We start from the raw sequence: 17521 nt of genomic DNA, 5'->3' as shown, positions 1-17521 counted from the left end.
ACTCCGAATTTTTCTTTTGTTTCCTTTACTGTTGCTCAATATACAGATTGAATAACATCGGGGAGATCTAGCTTCTAATATAAGTCGTAGGGTCAGTATTGCCTCACGTGTTCCAACATTTCTACGGAATCGAAACTGATCTTCCCCGAGGTCGGGATCTACCAGTTTTTTCATTCGTCTGTAAAGAATTCGCGTTAGTATTTTGCAGCTGTGACTTATTAAACTGATTGTTCGGTAATTTTCACGTCTGTCAACACCTGCTTTCTTTGGGATTGGAATTATTATATTCTTCTTGAAGTATGAGGGTATTTCGCCTGTCTCATACATCTTGCTCGTCAGATGGTAGAGTTTTGTCAGGACTGGCTCTCCCAAGGCCGTCAGTAGTTCCAATGGAATGTTGTCAACTCTGGGAGCCTTGTTTCGACTCAGGTCTTTCAGTGCTCTGTCAAACTCTACACGCAGTATCGTATCTCCCATTTCATCTTCATCTACATCCTCTTCCAATTCCATAATATTGTTCTCAAGTACATCGCCCTTGTATAGACCCTCTATATACTCCTTCCACCTTTCTGCTTTCTCTTCTTTGCTTAGAACTGGGTTTCCATCTGAGCTCTTGATGTTCATACTAGTGGTTCTCTTATCTCCAAAGGTCTCATTAATTTTCCTGTAGGCAGTATCTATCTTACCCCTAGTGACATAAGCCTCTACATCCTTACATTTGTCCTCTAGCCATCCCTGCTTAGCCATTTTGCACTTCCTGTCGATCTCATTTTTGAGACGTCTGTATTCTTCTTTGCCTGCTTCATTTACTGCGTTTTTATATTTTCTCCTTTCATCAATTAAATTCAATATTTCTTCTGTTACCCAAGGATTTCTACTAGCCCTTGTCTTTTTACCTACTTGATCCTCTGCTGCCTTCACTACTTCATCCCTCAAAGCTACCCATTCTTCTTCGACTGTATTTCTTTCCCCCATTCCTGTCAATTGCTCCCTTATGCTCTCTCTGAAACTCTGTACAACCTCTGGTTCTTTTAGTTTATCCAGGTCCCATCTCCTTAAATTTTCACCTTTTTGCAGTTTCTTCAGTTTTAATCTACAGGTCATAACCAATAGATTGTGGTCAGAGTCCACATCCGCCCCTGGAAATGTCTTACAATTTCAGACATGGTTCCTAAATCTCTGTCTTAGCATTATATAATGTATCTGATACTGTTTAGTATCTCCATGGTTCTTTCTATGTATACAACCTTTTTTTATGATTCTTAAACCAAGTATTAGCTATGATTAAGTTATGCTCTACGCAAAATTTTACCAGATGGCTTCCTCTTTCATTTCTTAGCCCCAATCCATATTCACCCACTATGTTTCCTTCTCTCCCTTTTCCTACTGATGAATTCCAGTCACTCATGGCTATTAAATTTTCGTCTCCCTTCATTACCTGAATAATTTCTTTTATGTCATCATACATTTCTTCAATTTCTTCGTCATCTGCAGAGGTAGTTGGCATATAAACTTGTACTACTGTAGTAGGTGTGGGCTTCGTATCTATCTTGCCCACAATAATGCATTCACTATGCTGTTTGTAGTAGCTTACCCGCATTCCTATTTTCCTATTCATTACTAAGCCTACTCCTGCATTACCCCTATTTGATTTTGTGTTTATAACCCTGTAGTCACCTGACCAGAAGTCTTGTTCCTCCTGCTACCGAACTTCACTAATTCCCACTATATCTAACTTTAACCTATCCATTTCCCTTTTTAAATTTTCTAAACTTAACTTTGTAGAATCATAGCTGCTTCACTTACCTGTTTAATCCCACTACCATATCTTACCGCTTTGTAATTTAAGACCTATTAAAGACAAGATTATTTTGTTCAGCCACACCCTTGGCACATCTCACCGAAGTTTATTGTTAAATTCGTTTTCTTCTATGAAAAATTGTTGTAATTTTTATATATTTCATTAGTTAAAGTGTTACCTATTTTCTTAGTTAAATAATCTTACATCCCTTTTACTCTGAAATAATTCCTTTAGTTTTAGTTCTAAATGTAACATTGATATTTTCGTGTCTGGAAATGGAGATTCTGTGTAGATAAGCTAGTTTAAAATCTTTGATCCAACAAAATTTCACTGCAGCATATATTTGTCTTTGTATCTGATGATGGCGTAACAGCTGATAACCAGTTTGTGTAATAAACAATAAATACTGTAGAATATTACACAAGTGTTGTATGTGTTTTCATCATAATCTTAAAAACACATTTATCGGGAAGTGTGAAAACTATGGATCTCTCTGGGGATTATATTTTCATACAAAATAATCACCGGAAATATACAGATCTAGTAACAATGCTGAGGCTGTTGTATAACACTCACTGCCGGATGCCGAAACAACCACAGTCCCAAGATATTAATACAACAAAGAATTCATGGAATTTACTCGAGAGTAATGTGAGTAATAATTATATATCCAATACAAATTATCTAAAGACTGCATTAACTAGAGGAATGGCGTAAGATGACCAGCCGAAGTTTGTAAGTGGTAGAACTGTAGTCATTAAAAACCACTTCTCGTATATTTTAAATTTTGGAATTCCAGAGGAAAGCACAGCTTGGCAGAAAGACCGTGCGCCATCCATAACGCATGTTTGAACGACTTTCTCCATGGTTTGGCACGTGTATTGAACAAAGACACATGCAACAGGCTACCGAAAATACAATAGCACTGAAAACGTGTTTGTGAAAGTACGGCACTCATAGCCTCTTCAGTTCCACTTTTTTTATTGTTTTATGACACAGTGACACATTTATATGACTGTTACAGACTCAAGTACGATATCCTGGCCAATTATTGACTGTATGGAGGGTAACGTAGTTTATCACTTGAAATGATTTTAATTCGTTTATGTATGTATTAGGAAGTATTACTAGGAAACAAAGAAATTAGGTAGATGATGCTTGTACTGTAATGTATCGAATGAGAGCCTTTCGGAAAAATGGCGTACATGAAAAACGATGTCACGAAAATTCGAACCAGACCTCCGTAGTCTGGTTCGAATTTTCGCGACATTGATACAATGAAGAAGTGGCCAGACAGCGTCTGTGATGATTCCTGTGTCGGCAACACGTAATTAAGGAACTATGTTTTCGCTAAGTTACCATTTGATAAGTTGGCTGCAGTTAGGATGTCTGTGCTTGGATAGTACTTTCACAGAAATTACTGGTGTGAATGGTTTCCCCATTATGTTACGGAAAAATTTCCATACGTTAGGACGGGTGTACGAGTCTTAATGTCAGGAGGCAACCATCCACAAAGTGTGCCAGTGAAACAGGATTGGTGGCAGGGGGGGGGGGGGGGGGGAGGAGGAGGGAGGAAGGAATGGGAATCCCTGTGACTGAAGCAAAAGCCATCCAAGCCATGATAAAAAGCCGACTGGCTGACAGGGTGGAATGTTCAATAAAGATTTCTTGAAATTACTGCAACCAGTCGCAGTTTTGTTCCTTAATTTTCACTATCCCATTACCCGTTTCTAACTATCCAGCGAGTCCTCATAAGATGGTACGTATTTATTGATTGCTTGCAGCAGTGTGGGAGTCGTGTAGCTGTGACAAGATGTATAAACGAAAAAGGTAAGCACTGATTGTGGGGAGAGTTATTCACGTTATGAGATCGATTTTGTTGCATTTCTTATAGTTGTTAGTATCCGTTGATTAGTTGTTGGTGCACACAGTGTTCTCGAAAACATAATGAATGTTTTCCAGTGACGTTAATTTTACTGCACTCCACACGCTTAGCGACAGGTAACTCCTTCCACATGCTTTACAAAACGTAAACAAGCCAAGAAGTATGGCTAAAGTTATTTCAAAGAGTTTATGTCAGGGCAGAGTGTCCCTTTGTTCAGCTCTTGTAATACACATTGGCGACAGTAAATATGTATCTATTTCTCTACTGCAAAAATAGCGTGTAATTATATGGTAAAATTGACATGTGCTATTTATAAACCCTATTAAACAATGAGTTTGGAAGATATTACATCTACAATTTGAGCACTGAAATTTTCTGTGACGTTTCATTTATATTTCGTTTAACTAACACTGACCAATACTTATGAATTAAACAATAACCGCCATAGCATTACATTTTTGACAGAATTTTAGCTATATTCCTTGCTTTATTTACGCTTTGTAAAGCATATGGAACATGTTACCTGTGGCTAAGTGTGTCAAGTGCAGTAAAATAAGTGACACTGAAAAAAAAATCATGATGTTTTCCTGAATACTGTGTGCACCAACAACCAATTAACGTATACTAATCACTGTAAGCAATGCAAGAAAATCGATCTCATATTGTGAATAATTCTCGCAACACCCAGTGTTTACATGTTTCGCTTATATGTCTTGCCACAGCTACACGACTACCACATTGCTGCAAACAATAGATAAACATGTACCATCTCATGATAAATTGCTAAGTGGTTCGAAACCGGTAATGGGATAACAAAAACTGAAGAACAAAACGAAACATGACTGGTTGCAGTAATTTCAAGAAACCTTCATTCATCACAGTCGCAGTGATCATCATCCATAATGGATAAAATGAATGTCAAATATTTTCAAGCACTGAAACTTGTACGTAGCGCAGTGTAGATTTCGTCAGAATGGGGGTGTGGCCTTACGCGCATCTATCAGGGCCCGGAGCGTGGAAGACAGAGCTCAGGGAATTTGGCAATTTTTAAATGCCGACCGCCAGCTTTAACAGCTGTTGAAGTGACCATTTACAGCAAACAACAGTGTCACCTCACTTCGGCTACAACGCGAGTGGCTGATGTCACAGGTGACGCACTTACCCACCCTGTTTTGCCAAACAGGTGGCCAATAACCATTGCCGCCTCTCGTGGACGTATCGTTGCACTGGTCCTGTACGACGAAGCGCTAATTAGGCTGGGGTAAACGAGTCACTGCACGCCCCCCCCCCCCCCCCCGCCCCGCTCACCACCCCCCACTCCCACCTGCCACCGGGAGGTTGAGGAGCATCTAGCGTCGAAATTCGAAACGAAGGGAAGAAATGAAAATTAAGATGGAAAAATCAGTAAAATATATCACTCAAGTGAAGTCTCTCCCTATATTAACATAATCAAAGTTGGTTTTGAAACTCATTGTGACGTAACTTAATGCGACTCATTTAGTCAACTTTAATTAGCAGACGACGCTGTGCTCAGTGCGTACACAGTGTGTACTCGTAAACGAAAGCAGACGTAAGATACGGAGTTAAATATCATAAAGTCTCATATTTAACTGAATATGAAATGGTTTAACTTTACTGACAGCTTGAGTAAAATACTCTTTGTAGGCAATATTGAAAGTTAAGGTTCGTAACGACCAAAAGCAAGTGGATATTAGTCCAAAAACATATATAATCTATCGACTTCTATCGAAATAGTTGCTGCTGTCAGCACCCACTGCTCCGAGAGGCTTCCTAGAGCGAATGATGAATACTTGTCGGATCAGGAGGGACATAATGGCGTAAGAGGACATACACAAATGATACTTACAGCTAGAAATTACTTATCTCTGAAATGAAACATGGCATTAAACAATGATTAATATAGTTGATGCCTATTGTTTACGGTACCATTGGATCGCCAAATTTTGCAGCGAAAGGAATCATCATAATAGCATCTCAAAGTCGAGCGACCACTACCGATTCAGTAAGCCTTTCACCCACCTCCCCCCTCCGACCCTACCCCCCCCCCCCCCCCGTGATAGGGGTTAAACATATATTCTAATTCCATTTCCAGGCATTAGACAGCATGCACCCAAAAATAACTTTTACTACGGAAGAAGAAGAAAAAGAACTCCAAACTACCTTCACTTTCTTAATAGTAATGTTGACAACAAACATAAATTTTAGATTTTCAGGAAACATACACGTGCAGATAGTATCATCAATGCCATTTCATGCCATCCTCCACGATATAAAAAAGCTTTCTTGAGCTTAGTTATTCACCGGCTCTTTCGTCTATCTTTGGCCAAAAGCGACGTATGTAAAGAACACGGTATTTTAAAGTAAATAGCAATAGCTAATGATTTTTCTGTAAATGATGTCACGCGCTCTTAAAATAGGTTAAAAGAAACAAATAATAAACAACAGGGAAATGCAAATTCACACAGAAAACAGAGTCAATAAAGAACGAATGAAATCCATTCCAATGAAATTTCTCGGCAAGATGTTCCAGAAAACAGAGAAATTTGTCAGAAAATCTAATGTTTGATGTCGCTTTCAAACTAATAACACCCTAAAATTCCGAGGAAAACACAAACAGGAAAGGGCGCATGACAAATTTTATGGTTCTGGACTGTGCAGAATTGACTGGTTGTAATAACTGTGAAAAATATTATATCGCCCAAACCGGCCTCTCGTTTAACGTAAGATTTACAGAGCATTCAAATTCGTGTAACGAAAGTGCTTTCGCATTGGATTTATCAGAAACTGGTCGTACTATAGGTAGCACTGACCAAAAATGCCTTGCTCTCAAGTTGTTAGAAAAGCTTGAAATTTTTAAAGAAAATAAACAAGAGCCAGGAAAACTACTCAGTGAGCAGGAAGATTTTGTAAGTAGGTAATCTTATTGGCTCGTACGGTGTTTTATCAATCTTTTCTAGGAACGGCGTTACGCAGTGTCCGAGAGACCCACTGGAGGTTTAAGTCCCTCTGACCACTTCTCGCATATCCGGCATTCTGGCTGTCACGCCAACAGATAGGGCTGTTTCATCCGTTTGGCTTCTTTTTCTCTCTATTTTATCATTTTTATATTATTCTTTTAGCTCCTTAAGCTTGTACTTATATATGTCATTATATTTTTATCTAAAATTTGCCACAAGTGTGTATCAGAATATCGTCTCTTAACGATTTCCTTTACAACAATCTAACGTTTGTAGTATTTTTAATTTATTGCATTTTACTACTGTATTAACTTATACACACGATAAGCCCACTATTTACCTTACCTGTTGTATTCTTCTTTTTATTCAATATCGCACAATTATATACTAGATGAATATGTGTACATCCGTAGTTGCGACATGTAACGAGCTTACGACACAAAAATTTTGTGGCTACTGTACTGCAGTTTGTTATGGACAATAGCGCTGTTAACAATCTGACTCCACTGACACTGTGTGATAGTATATAGCATATTTTAAATACGTGCTACGATGCCATTATGGCTTCATTACATTAGGACATGTTTCAAAACAGGTATGCCTCATCATATTGAAAGCGCATCTTTTCCACGTGTATGTAAGTGATACTTTTCATTACGGCCTATGTTATTATGATGTAGAAAACCCACTAGTTGTATTTTTTTTCCTTCTTGTTTGTTACAGATCTGAAAATGGTCCTTGTTGACCGAAGTCGCTAGTCTGAGAACCTAACAATTTTGTGATCATAGACGGAAATAAAGAAATGTATTCTGCTATCTGGAAGTAATGGCATTCACTTTCTATGTGATTCACGTGATACAGTCTTTCCTGAAATTACAGAAATTACTCTGCAAAATTGAGGCTTTTTTCCATGCATGGAAACAATTTCGAAGTAACTTCAATATATTACTCAGCACTTAAATGTGTAGAATGCAAAATATTTACAAATGCTCTAAAAAATAGAACCTCACGTCTAACAACAACAGAGGCTGTAGAAAATGGCGGAAACTGCTTATGGAAGTCAGTAGTGCGCATTCCTCTGGGTGATTCTAAAGTCTGTCACTAGACTGAAGTACCGACTAACAAACATTGTGTGTTCCTCGGTACACTATCCTCTAGGTACAACTCTCTCCCTGTTAGACAGCCTTGAAGCTAAGAAAAAAAAGGCGCAGTGTTATCCGAATGACAAGAACTGCACAGTCATAAAGTCAAAAACTGAATAACTTTATTCATTTATACGTGAGCGGAAATAATAATTTCAAATCATAGTTCATTCTGTTTATAAGGCACCTATGATTTAAAAGACAAATTATTTTTCGGACAAAAATACAGGTCGTATGTATATATGTATCGAACAGGGGACCTAGAACGACGGAGAGGCTTCGTCCCCGCCGTATCCCTTAGTGGTACAGAACCCCACAACAGACTACAGCAGTCCACCCACCCCACCGCCGCCTCGCCTCACACTGAACTAAGGGTAATTGTGCGGTTCGGCCGCCAGTGGACACCGAACACCCCTCTCTCCCTCCTCCCCCCCCCCCCCCCACAGACACACACAGACACACAGACACACACACACACACACACACACACACACACACACACACACCGGGGACGTCTCATACCAGACGAGTGTAGCCCCAGAATGTTTGTGTGGTAGAGCAATTGTGGTGTACTCGTACGTGGAGACAGTGTCTGCGCAGCAATCATAATAATTAGTTTTTTTCTTATGATCTTGGAAAGCGTGTGTTTCAAGACAAAGTGGTGACACACTATAATAGGCATACGAGCGAGGACAGGGATCACTTGGCATGGAAGCTGCACAATTGAATGTATAACTCGTTGTTCAAATGGTTCAAATGGCTATGAGCACTATAGGACTTAACTTCTGAGGTCATCAGTCGCCTAGAACTTAAAACTACTTAAGCCTAACTAACCTAAGGACATCACGCACATCCATGCCCGAAGCAGGATTCGAACCTGCGACCGTAGCCTTCGCGCGGTTCCAGACTGTAGCGCCTAGGACCGCTCGGCCACTCTGGCCGGCTAACTTGTTGCATTCAGGTTTCCAGTAATTACAAGATTCATGGCGTCGATCCTCTTCCAAGTAGTTATAGATGCTTAGTTGGTAATATAACATTTTTTAATATCTCTACCTGTGAAATAAATCTTAAAAATAAAGCACTTAAGTTTTTTAGGTATCTCCTGTGTTTTTCTTCTGTTTCCAGAAAAGCTAATGTTGATAAAAACTTTATTTAAAATCTTTGTGATATATCTAACAGAACTCAAGGCTGTTGAAAAGCCGAGCGTTGTTTCTCGAAGCTAAAAATATGTTTTTGAGATATTTATGTTTTACAGTGAGTCACGAATGGTTATAAGTTTTGAAAACTCTATTAATAGTAGAAAGGTGGTGTGATTCTCTCAAGAACGTGCTTTGAAAACTCAAACTCTCATTTTTACGTATAAATTAGTAATTAACTTCACTCCCTCCTCCCTTCGTGTCTGTCCCGTAGAGATCGTGGTGATACAATTATGGAGGTAGCAGCTCGCGCAGAGGCGCAGAATCATACATTCAACCCGCGAGTGGAAGAGATACGGTACGTTCGAGTGAAAAGTGTCCAGTGCTACGCCGCTTAGTCATTCACAGAGTATAAACGAAGATGCAGATGTTCAAGTTACGTAGAAAATGAAATTTTCTAAAATAATGCACCATTTTTGCACAATCCAGAACAAGGAAAAGCTCATTTAACGCGCACAAGAATTATTTTAACTATGCGCAAATTCATTTTATTAGCCCTATGTATTTTTGCGTGGATATCCATTCTTATGTACTTCTTTGAGATTGTCTTTTCGTTTCCGCCAGTGGTCGGCGGAAGGTGCACGTGCCCGTCGACCTGGAACCGGACCGCAGCGACGCACGGATGCACGCCAAGACCGTAGGATCCTACGCAGTACCGTAGGGGACCGCACCGCCACTTCCCAGCAAATTAGGGACACTGTTGCTCCTGGGGTATCGGCGAGGACCATTCGCAACCGTCTCCATGAAGCTGGGCTACGGTCCCGCACACCGTTAGGCCGTCTTCCGCTCACGCCCCAACATCGTGCAGCCCGCCTCCAGTGGTGTCGCGACAGGCGTGAATGGAGGGACGAATGGAGACGTGTCGTCTTCAGCGATGAGAGTCACTTCTGCCTTGGTGCCAATGATGGTCGTATGCGTGTTTGGCGCCGTGCAGGTGAGCGCCACAATCAGGACTGCATACGACTGAGGCACACAGGGCCAACACCCGGCATCATGGTGTGGGGAGCGATCTCCTACACTGGCCGTACACCTCTTGTGATCGTCGAGGGGACACTGAATAGTGCACGGTACATCCAAACCGTCATCGAACCCATTGTTCTACCATTCCTAGACGGGCAAGGGAACTTGCTGTTCCAACAGGACAATGCACGTCCGCATGTATCTCGTGCCACCCAACGTGCTCTAGAAGGTGTAAGTCAACTACCCTGGCCAGCAAGATCTCCGGATCTGTCCCCCATTGAGCATGTTTGGGACTGGATGAAGCGTCGTCTCACGCGGTCTGCACGTCCAGCACGAACGCTGGTCCAACTGAGGCGCCAGGTGGAAATGGCATGGCAAGCCGTTCCACAGGACTACATCCAGCATCTCTACGATCGTCTCCATGGGAGAATAGCAGCCTGCATTGCTGCGAAAGGTGGATATACACTGTACTAGTGCCGACATTGTGCATGCTCTGTTGCCTGTGTCTATGTGCCTGTGGTTCTGTCAGTGTGATCATGTGATGTATCTGACCCCAGGAATTTGTCAATAAAGTTTCCCCTTCCTGGGACAATGAATTCACGGTGTTCTTATTTCAATTTCCAGGAGTGTATATTGACGATGTAATGACTTATACATTGTTAAGCTTAAGGCTGTTGGAAGCGAGCAAGGACATTCCATGATAGCAAATCCGAGACACAATGCAGAGTGCAGTCAAAAGGGGTAGCGTTTAGGTTACCGGAGGTCAACAGTAACGCTAGAGCTCTGACAATTGCAGACGCTCTGTGCAGCTGTCCCAGCGGAGAAGTTTCACTTCAGAGGATTAACTGGTAACTCCTTCCACCGCCTAGACGCGTCACAGTAGAGGATGGTCACCTATAGGCACGTTTTAGCAGACACAGCAAACTTGACACTGGCTCCTGAGAACCTCAACGTCAGTGCGTTTACACAGGTTAGTGCTACTACAGCGGTTCAAAATGGCTCTGAGCACTATGGGACTTAACATCTATGGTCATTAGTCCCCCCGAACTTAGAACTAACTAATCTAAGGACAACACACAACACCCAGCCATCGCGAGACAGAGAAAGTCTCTGACCCCGCCGGGAATCAAATCCGGGAACCCGGGCGCGGGAAGCGAGAACGCTACCGCACGACCACGAGATGTACTACAGCGGTCTCCACTCACGATAGGTCTCTGTGCAGGGCCAAGAGACGTACAGTATTGTTGTTGCTGGTTATAAGACGAAAGGCAGTGACGTTTAGCTTTCAGCTGAACGTTGTTGCTATCAAACATGGAGTTTGTTAATGTAAAGTCCAGATACATTATTACTTACCGAAAAGTAGAAGAGGAAGAATCTGAATGCGGTTAGGTACCCTGGAGATGCAGAAGCACTCGGTTAGATTGGCTGAAGCCTGTAAAGTTCCGGAGGACTGATGGGCAGACTACAGGAAGGGAGAAATAGTGCGCCGCCACAATCCTTAAAAAATCCATGTTTTTGTATTCAGACAGAGTTTTCAGTCAGATCAGTGGGACGCCAATCTGTGCCACTCACTGCCATCCTTGGTAAACTCCGACAAGTCTGTTTCTCTCACTTGGAATGCTGTTCCTATAGTTTGTACTTAAAATGCTGTAAGTGTCCGCTGCTTCTGCCAGCGCTCACTACTCGAGCTCAGACATTGACTTTTTTGTGCATCCAGTTGCACATTTTGCTTTTTCTAATGTTTAGCATTAGCCTTTAGTTCAGTAGTTAGTTTGAATGCAAATAAACATTGTTTATCAGACTCCCGAGTATCCTTAAGTCTTCTGCTGCGAGCTTCCTGTCTTGTCTTATGATCAGCGCCTCTCGTAGGTGCCTTGTGACGATGCTGGCGCTGCTGCAAACTAACAGCCTGCCTTCATTGGAAGTTTGTCTTTCTGCATTTGCTCATAACCATTCGGAAACTGCAGACTGACCTGTAATCCTCTGTCTTTCCTTTATCCTGTGTTAAGACACGACAATTCGCAATAATGAGAAAACGTGCCAGACTTAAACTCTCCCAGAGGTGGGGCTGCACTAGGTGCCGCCTCCCCCATCGTCGTGCACGATAGACTTGTCCGGTCCCGGCACCACTTCCAGGAAATGGCTACGCCCGGATCCAAGCAGAAAGTCAATACTAAGCGAGGCCGAGCTGGCGGATATTTTGACACGCCCTCCTGCTCTTACCGCCTCCCCCATCGCCGCCCATAATAGACTTGTCCGGTCCCGGGCACCACTTCCAGGAAATGGCTGCGCCCGGATCCAAGCAGAAAATCAATACCACGCGACGGCGAGCTGACGGATTTTTTGGTACGCCTTCTCACTGCGAAACTGAGTTTCTCGCTTGAAATTATAGGTAACAGAATTTCGAAAGCAGGTGGTCTAACATGCTTTCAGCATCAATTGAATTATCCGGTTGCCGTTGATAGAACGCAAAAAAAGCGAAAGAAACTTTTCCGGTGTTCTGAAACAACTTCTTGCAGAACGTCGAAAAAGTTTTCTTCTCAGGATGTGGGGAGATCTGCAGCTCCAGTAAATGACCGTCAAGTGGCCTCTGAATGATGGCTGGATGTTAACGTTTTTATTTATTTACTTTACACAAGCATGCTAGACAAAAAATTAATCGTCCTCTGGAGACATAACTCTAATACCTTATAATTCCACGTCTTCCCTGGAAAATATCCTCAATTCGGCGAGGAAGAGTGTCCATATGTTTCTTCATATGTGATATATGCAGCTGAAGCCATTCATTGATAATTATTTTGTTGAAGTCTTATATTTTTACGTAAGTGATGTGTTAAAAAATAAAGGAAAATGTTTTTCGAAAAGTGTTATATCTATTCTCCTAGATCAATGTTATCCCCCTGAAAATAGGCACCATTGGATGTTATACACTTACTCCAGCGCTTTTTCCAATCGCCAAGGCACTTCGGCAACGCGATCATTGGGATAGCTTTTAGCTGTCTCACCGACTAATTTTTATCTCGTGGATTTTTCATAAAACGACGGAGCTTTAAGGATTTCTTTATTTTATGGGAACAGAAAAAATTCACAAGGGCTATACCTGTCGAATTTGGAGGCTGGGACGTCATTATACTATTGTTTTTGGCGGAACAACTGGCTTGTTCGTTAATTTGAGGTGCTCTTTTCGAACTGATTAACGTAAACAGCGTTGAACTTGTAAGAAGTACTCCTCATTGATCGTTCGAAATTTGGCAACAACTCATAGTACACAAATGCCGTTAAAGTCGAAGAACGCGGTGGAATTTTTGGCCGGGATTCCCATTCCGGTGAGTTCTGCCGTCTGGTGCAGCACTTTTTATCTGGCATTAAGTCGGCGAATTGCTAGTCGATCGTGATGTAATGATGAATATCACATAAACCCAGTCCCGAGCAGGAAGAAATCCCCGCGAATAGGATCTGGGGTCTCTTAACCGAGAGTCAACGACTCTAATAAAAAAAAAAAAAACAACGAGTTGCTGGCGAAGAACACCTTCGTATTTGACCGCACTTGTTGAGCTTTCCCCGGTGTTGGCGCTCCTAACGCTTCCATTGGGGCGATCAAGCCTTAGCTTCGACCTCATATCTGTAAATTTATTTTGCACTACCTGTTCTGAGACGTTTCGGAAACTGTGCACCGGTGCTGACTTCATATAGCGACGCCTGAGAAACTTGCATTCGCCGCTGTTTCCTTAGAAATTCAGCAGTTTTTGAATACATTTTGCTTCACACGTTCCATATCCATAACATCCGAAGAGACTGCATGGCATGGGCGAATTGATAATGTCAAAATATGCTACGAAGTATCTGGCTGCGATTCGGTGATCGTCAATTATTTCTAACACGTTTTTCCCCTATTTTATGGGCTGAGGATGATCTGAGGAGCACAAGGCGCTCGTCGTCTTGAACGTTTCTACGACCGTCTTCGAAACGCTAATACCACTCATCAACCATTCTTTTACTCATAGTACACGCATAAAAAGCAACATTTAACATTTCTAAGACTTTGTAAGCCTTTAATACGCTCTAATAATAAAATTTAATGCAAATCCTCTTGTCCATTTTTATACAAAATAAAGAATCGCCGCTTCTGTCAAAACAGACGTACTTTTTTGACAGCTGACAACAGACTAAATGTTGTATATGGCTAGCACACTGTACAGACACGTTGCAGATATATTTACCAACTCAATAACAAAAAGAAATCGCGTGAAACAGACTAACGAAACACACGAAATATCCGTTATTTTTTCAGCGCACCTTGTGTATGAGATCCTAAATTTTACAGTTAATTCTTAGAGAAAAAGGTAGCATGGAAACTAAGTCTCGAAAAATGAGTGCACAGGTAGAACCGGAAAACTACAGGAAATTGAGTAATGCAAGATGGAAAGGTGAAAACCGTTCGAAAAGAAAACTTACTTCCAAAAGGCAGGCGGAAACGACTGAAAGAAACTACGTTCCTCTCATTTACACGCTCGTACAGCCATAAGTAACAGAAAAGAACTTATAATCGTACTGCTTAGTGAAAAACTGGTAATTAGGAGTGCACACTTTGATTTTATATTCAGTAAATTATGACGTTATGGAAGTTACGATGGGTTGTTGCTATTATAAACCTTAAATTAATTGTATGACACACGTATTTCTCACGTTTTTGGGATGTATGCTTTCCAAAGGCTAACTTGCGAACACAATCTCACAATTTTCACATGTTTAACCGTCGTATTTGGCCTTGTGGTGCATAATTGGGGAGCCACTTCTTAACTTTTATTCACTGGATCGATTTTTCTTTAGCTTTACTGTTAGCAACAATTCGATATGGCCTCTGCACAGAAGTAACGCCCGTTTCAACCATGTTCCAAATTCCTAAGTTGAAAATTATGTCATCCGAGAACTGTTCTCAAATTACTAAAAACAAATTTCACGTTTGTTCGGCTGAGGCTAGAAGTTCGTGCTGGACTGGTCGTCTGGGATTCTCGTAATGAAAGAGTTGGGCGTCTTTTCACAAAAGTTAGCGAACCATTCATCTCCAGGCTACCCATCATTCTGCCAAGATAAAAAATATTTAATAGAACTCGTCTCGGAAAGTTCATAAGCCGCAATTTTTGTTTCTTTTCGCGTTAATCCGCAATTAACATAGACTGCTTGAAGAACATATTGCTGTAATTAACCTGTCAGGATATGTTGTCATATGTGACTTTTTTGTGACAAACATCCCACAACAGCCATTTCAGACTAAAACCGGGCTGGAACGACAAACCTTGAATCTAACCACAACGTTGATACAGAATAACATTGTACGACTGTTATAAAGTAACAGAAAAGAGTTGGGATAAAGGCCTCACTGAGTACAGGATAAATAATGATAGTTAATTACATCAATAAATGCCGGCCGGAGTGACCGAGCGGTTCTAGGCGCTACAGTCTGGAAGCGCGCGACCGCTACTGTCGAAGGTTCGAATCCTGCTTCGGGTATGGATGTGTGTGATGTCCTTAGGTTTAAGTAGTTCTAAGTTCTAGGGGACTGATGACCTCAGAAGTTAAGTCCCATAGTGCTCAGTCATTTGAAACATTTGAACATCAATAAATGAATGGTTATAATTGACAAATCACCAATACGGAAATCTGTTGCCAGGATCAGAAACTGCATAGTCAATACACTTAATATCGTAATCGAACTTTGGTTTGAATGTAGACCCCTAGGAAGCAGTCGACACTTACATACATAAAATTCACTCACCAACTAATCATCGCCCAGACGAAAGCACTACGGACGGAAACTTGAAATTTGGCGAGGGTGTTGATTTTATTCTCTAGGCGTCGTTAAAGAAGGGATTTTTCGAAGTTCCATCCCTAACGGGGTGAAATAGTGGATGAAATGTTTTTTTGAAAATACGTCTCCCTTAAGGCAATTTTGAAGTTAGGCCTTTGAATATTGGTATTTGGTATCCCGGTCTGAATTAAACACATATGCGCTTCAGAACTTTTGGAAATTCAATCGGCTAAGTGAGTAAAATAGGGGATCAGAAGTTTTGTGAAATTATTTCATTATGAAAGCATTTTCAAAGCTAAAAATAAGAAAATTTGTATTGGATTTTCTGTGAGAAATAAGAAAAATACGCGTTTCACTATTTTTGGGAATTCAGCCTCCAAGAGGGTGAAATAGGGTATGAAATTTTTTAAGAAAATATTTCCTCATGTTATTATTTTAGTGTTAAATCTATGGAAATTTGTATTTCACTTCTCTGTTAGATATAAAGAAATATATGTCAGGTGATGAAAGTTTCTATTGAAATATCACCACAAGAACGCAAAAGGCATGCTGAACAAAAACCTTGGACTCTAGCTACCAGAATCACTTTCGGAGAAGACCTGATTGAAGGAAAAAGGTGAGAAGGTGTTGCAATTTGTGAACAACATAAAAATTCGATTAAAGAAAAAACCGCTACGTTTGTGCACACCATACAGTTTACCCGAGCGAAGCAGCGGGCGCTAATTTAGTATTTTATATATTTAATGGTAATTAAACAGTATGTACTAAAATATTTTACAAATTATAGTGTTATTTTTATTAAAGTCATACTCAAAAAGCGGGGCTGACGGAAAGCTATATTTTGGGGGGTGGTGTGGGATTTATGTGGGTAGAGGTGCGACGAAGTGACGGGGGGTCCGTGAAACAAGGAACGTATGCGTGGAACATTTTGAAGACGGTGTTATCATCTTGGAAGAAGGGAACGTCCAAAGCATATTCGACATGAAGATGTAGAGGCCTGAGTCATGGTACGAAATATGCCCCCAGAACAATTCTGGCCGGAAGTGCACTCTCCACAGACTGGATTGAACGACGCACTCAGCAGTCGATGCACTTGTCGCCTCGCTATCGTATTTGAAAGGGAGAAATTCGTTACTCGTTGGACTATATTACAAGCTTCCAGCCAGCGTCTCACCAGTTTCTGCGTTTTTGGGCCCACTGAAAAGTCCTATTTTATGTGCCGTTGTGAGCAATGACACTTTGCGCGGTACTCGATTCCAAATCTCCGTCGCCTACAGTTTCGTTCGACATGTTCACACGAAAACTTGTTGAAATGGACCTGCATTAACTAATATCATCACTTCTTGTTAGTTTTGAACCGGATGTCTTTGTTAAGACATGATATCCGTCTCTGGTCCCTGTCAGTTAGGGACTTTATACGACCTTTGTTCTTACGCTGTGTTATGTGGCTGAGATTGTACACCATTCCCTGTAGACACGTTGAACTATCCACGTTGATATAGCAACAAATCGAACTACTTCATTCTCAGTATAACCATGAGCACTCCCAAACTCGATAGCTCCTGCCAGCCATTACACAGTGCTCCAAAGCACCCAGGGCGTTCTTTTAAGGGGTGAGTTTGTTATGTTACTAATTTATGATTATCTCTGTGGCGTTATTAAGGGTGTTTGACTCTCTTCCTCACATCCAAGTAGGCATTATTCACAACTGAGGAACTCTCAAGCGATTTCCAGCACAGTTCTGCAGTCT

Source organism: Schistocerca gregaria, chromosome X, assembly GCF_023897955.1.
Source record: "Schistocerca gregaria isolate iqSchGreg1 chromosome X, iqSchGreg1.2, whole genome shotgun sequence".
In the NCBI taxonomy this organism is placed as follows: Eukaryota; Metazoa; Arthropoda; class Insecta; order Orthoptera; family Acrididae; genus Schistocerca; species Schistocerca gregaria.
This window is presented reverse-complemented; position numbering follows the sequence as displayed.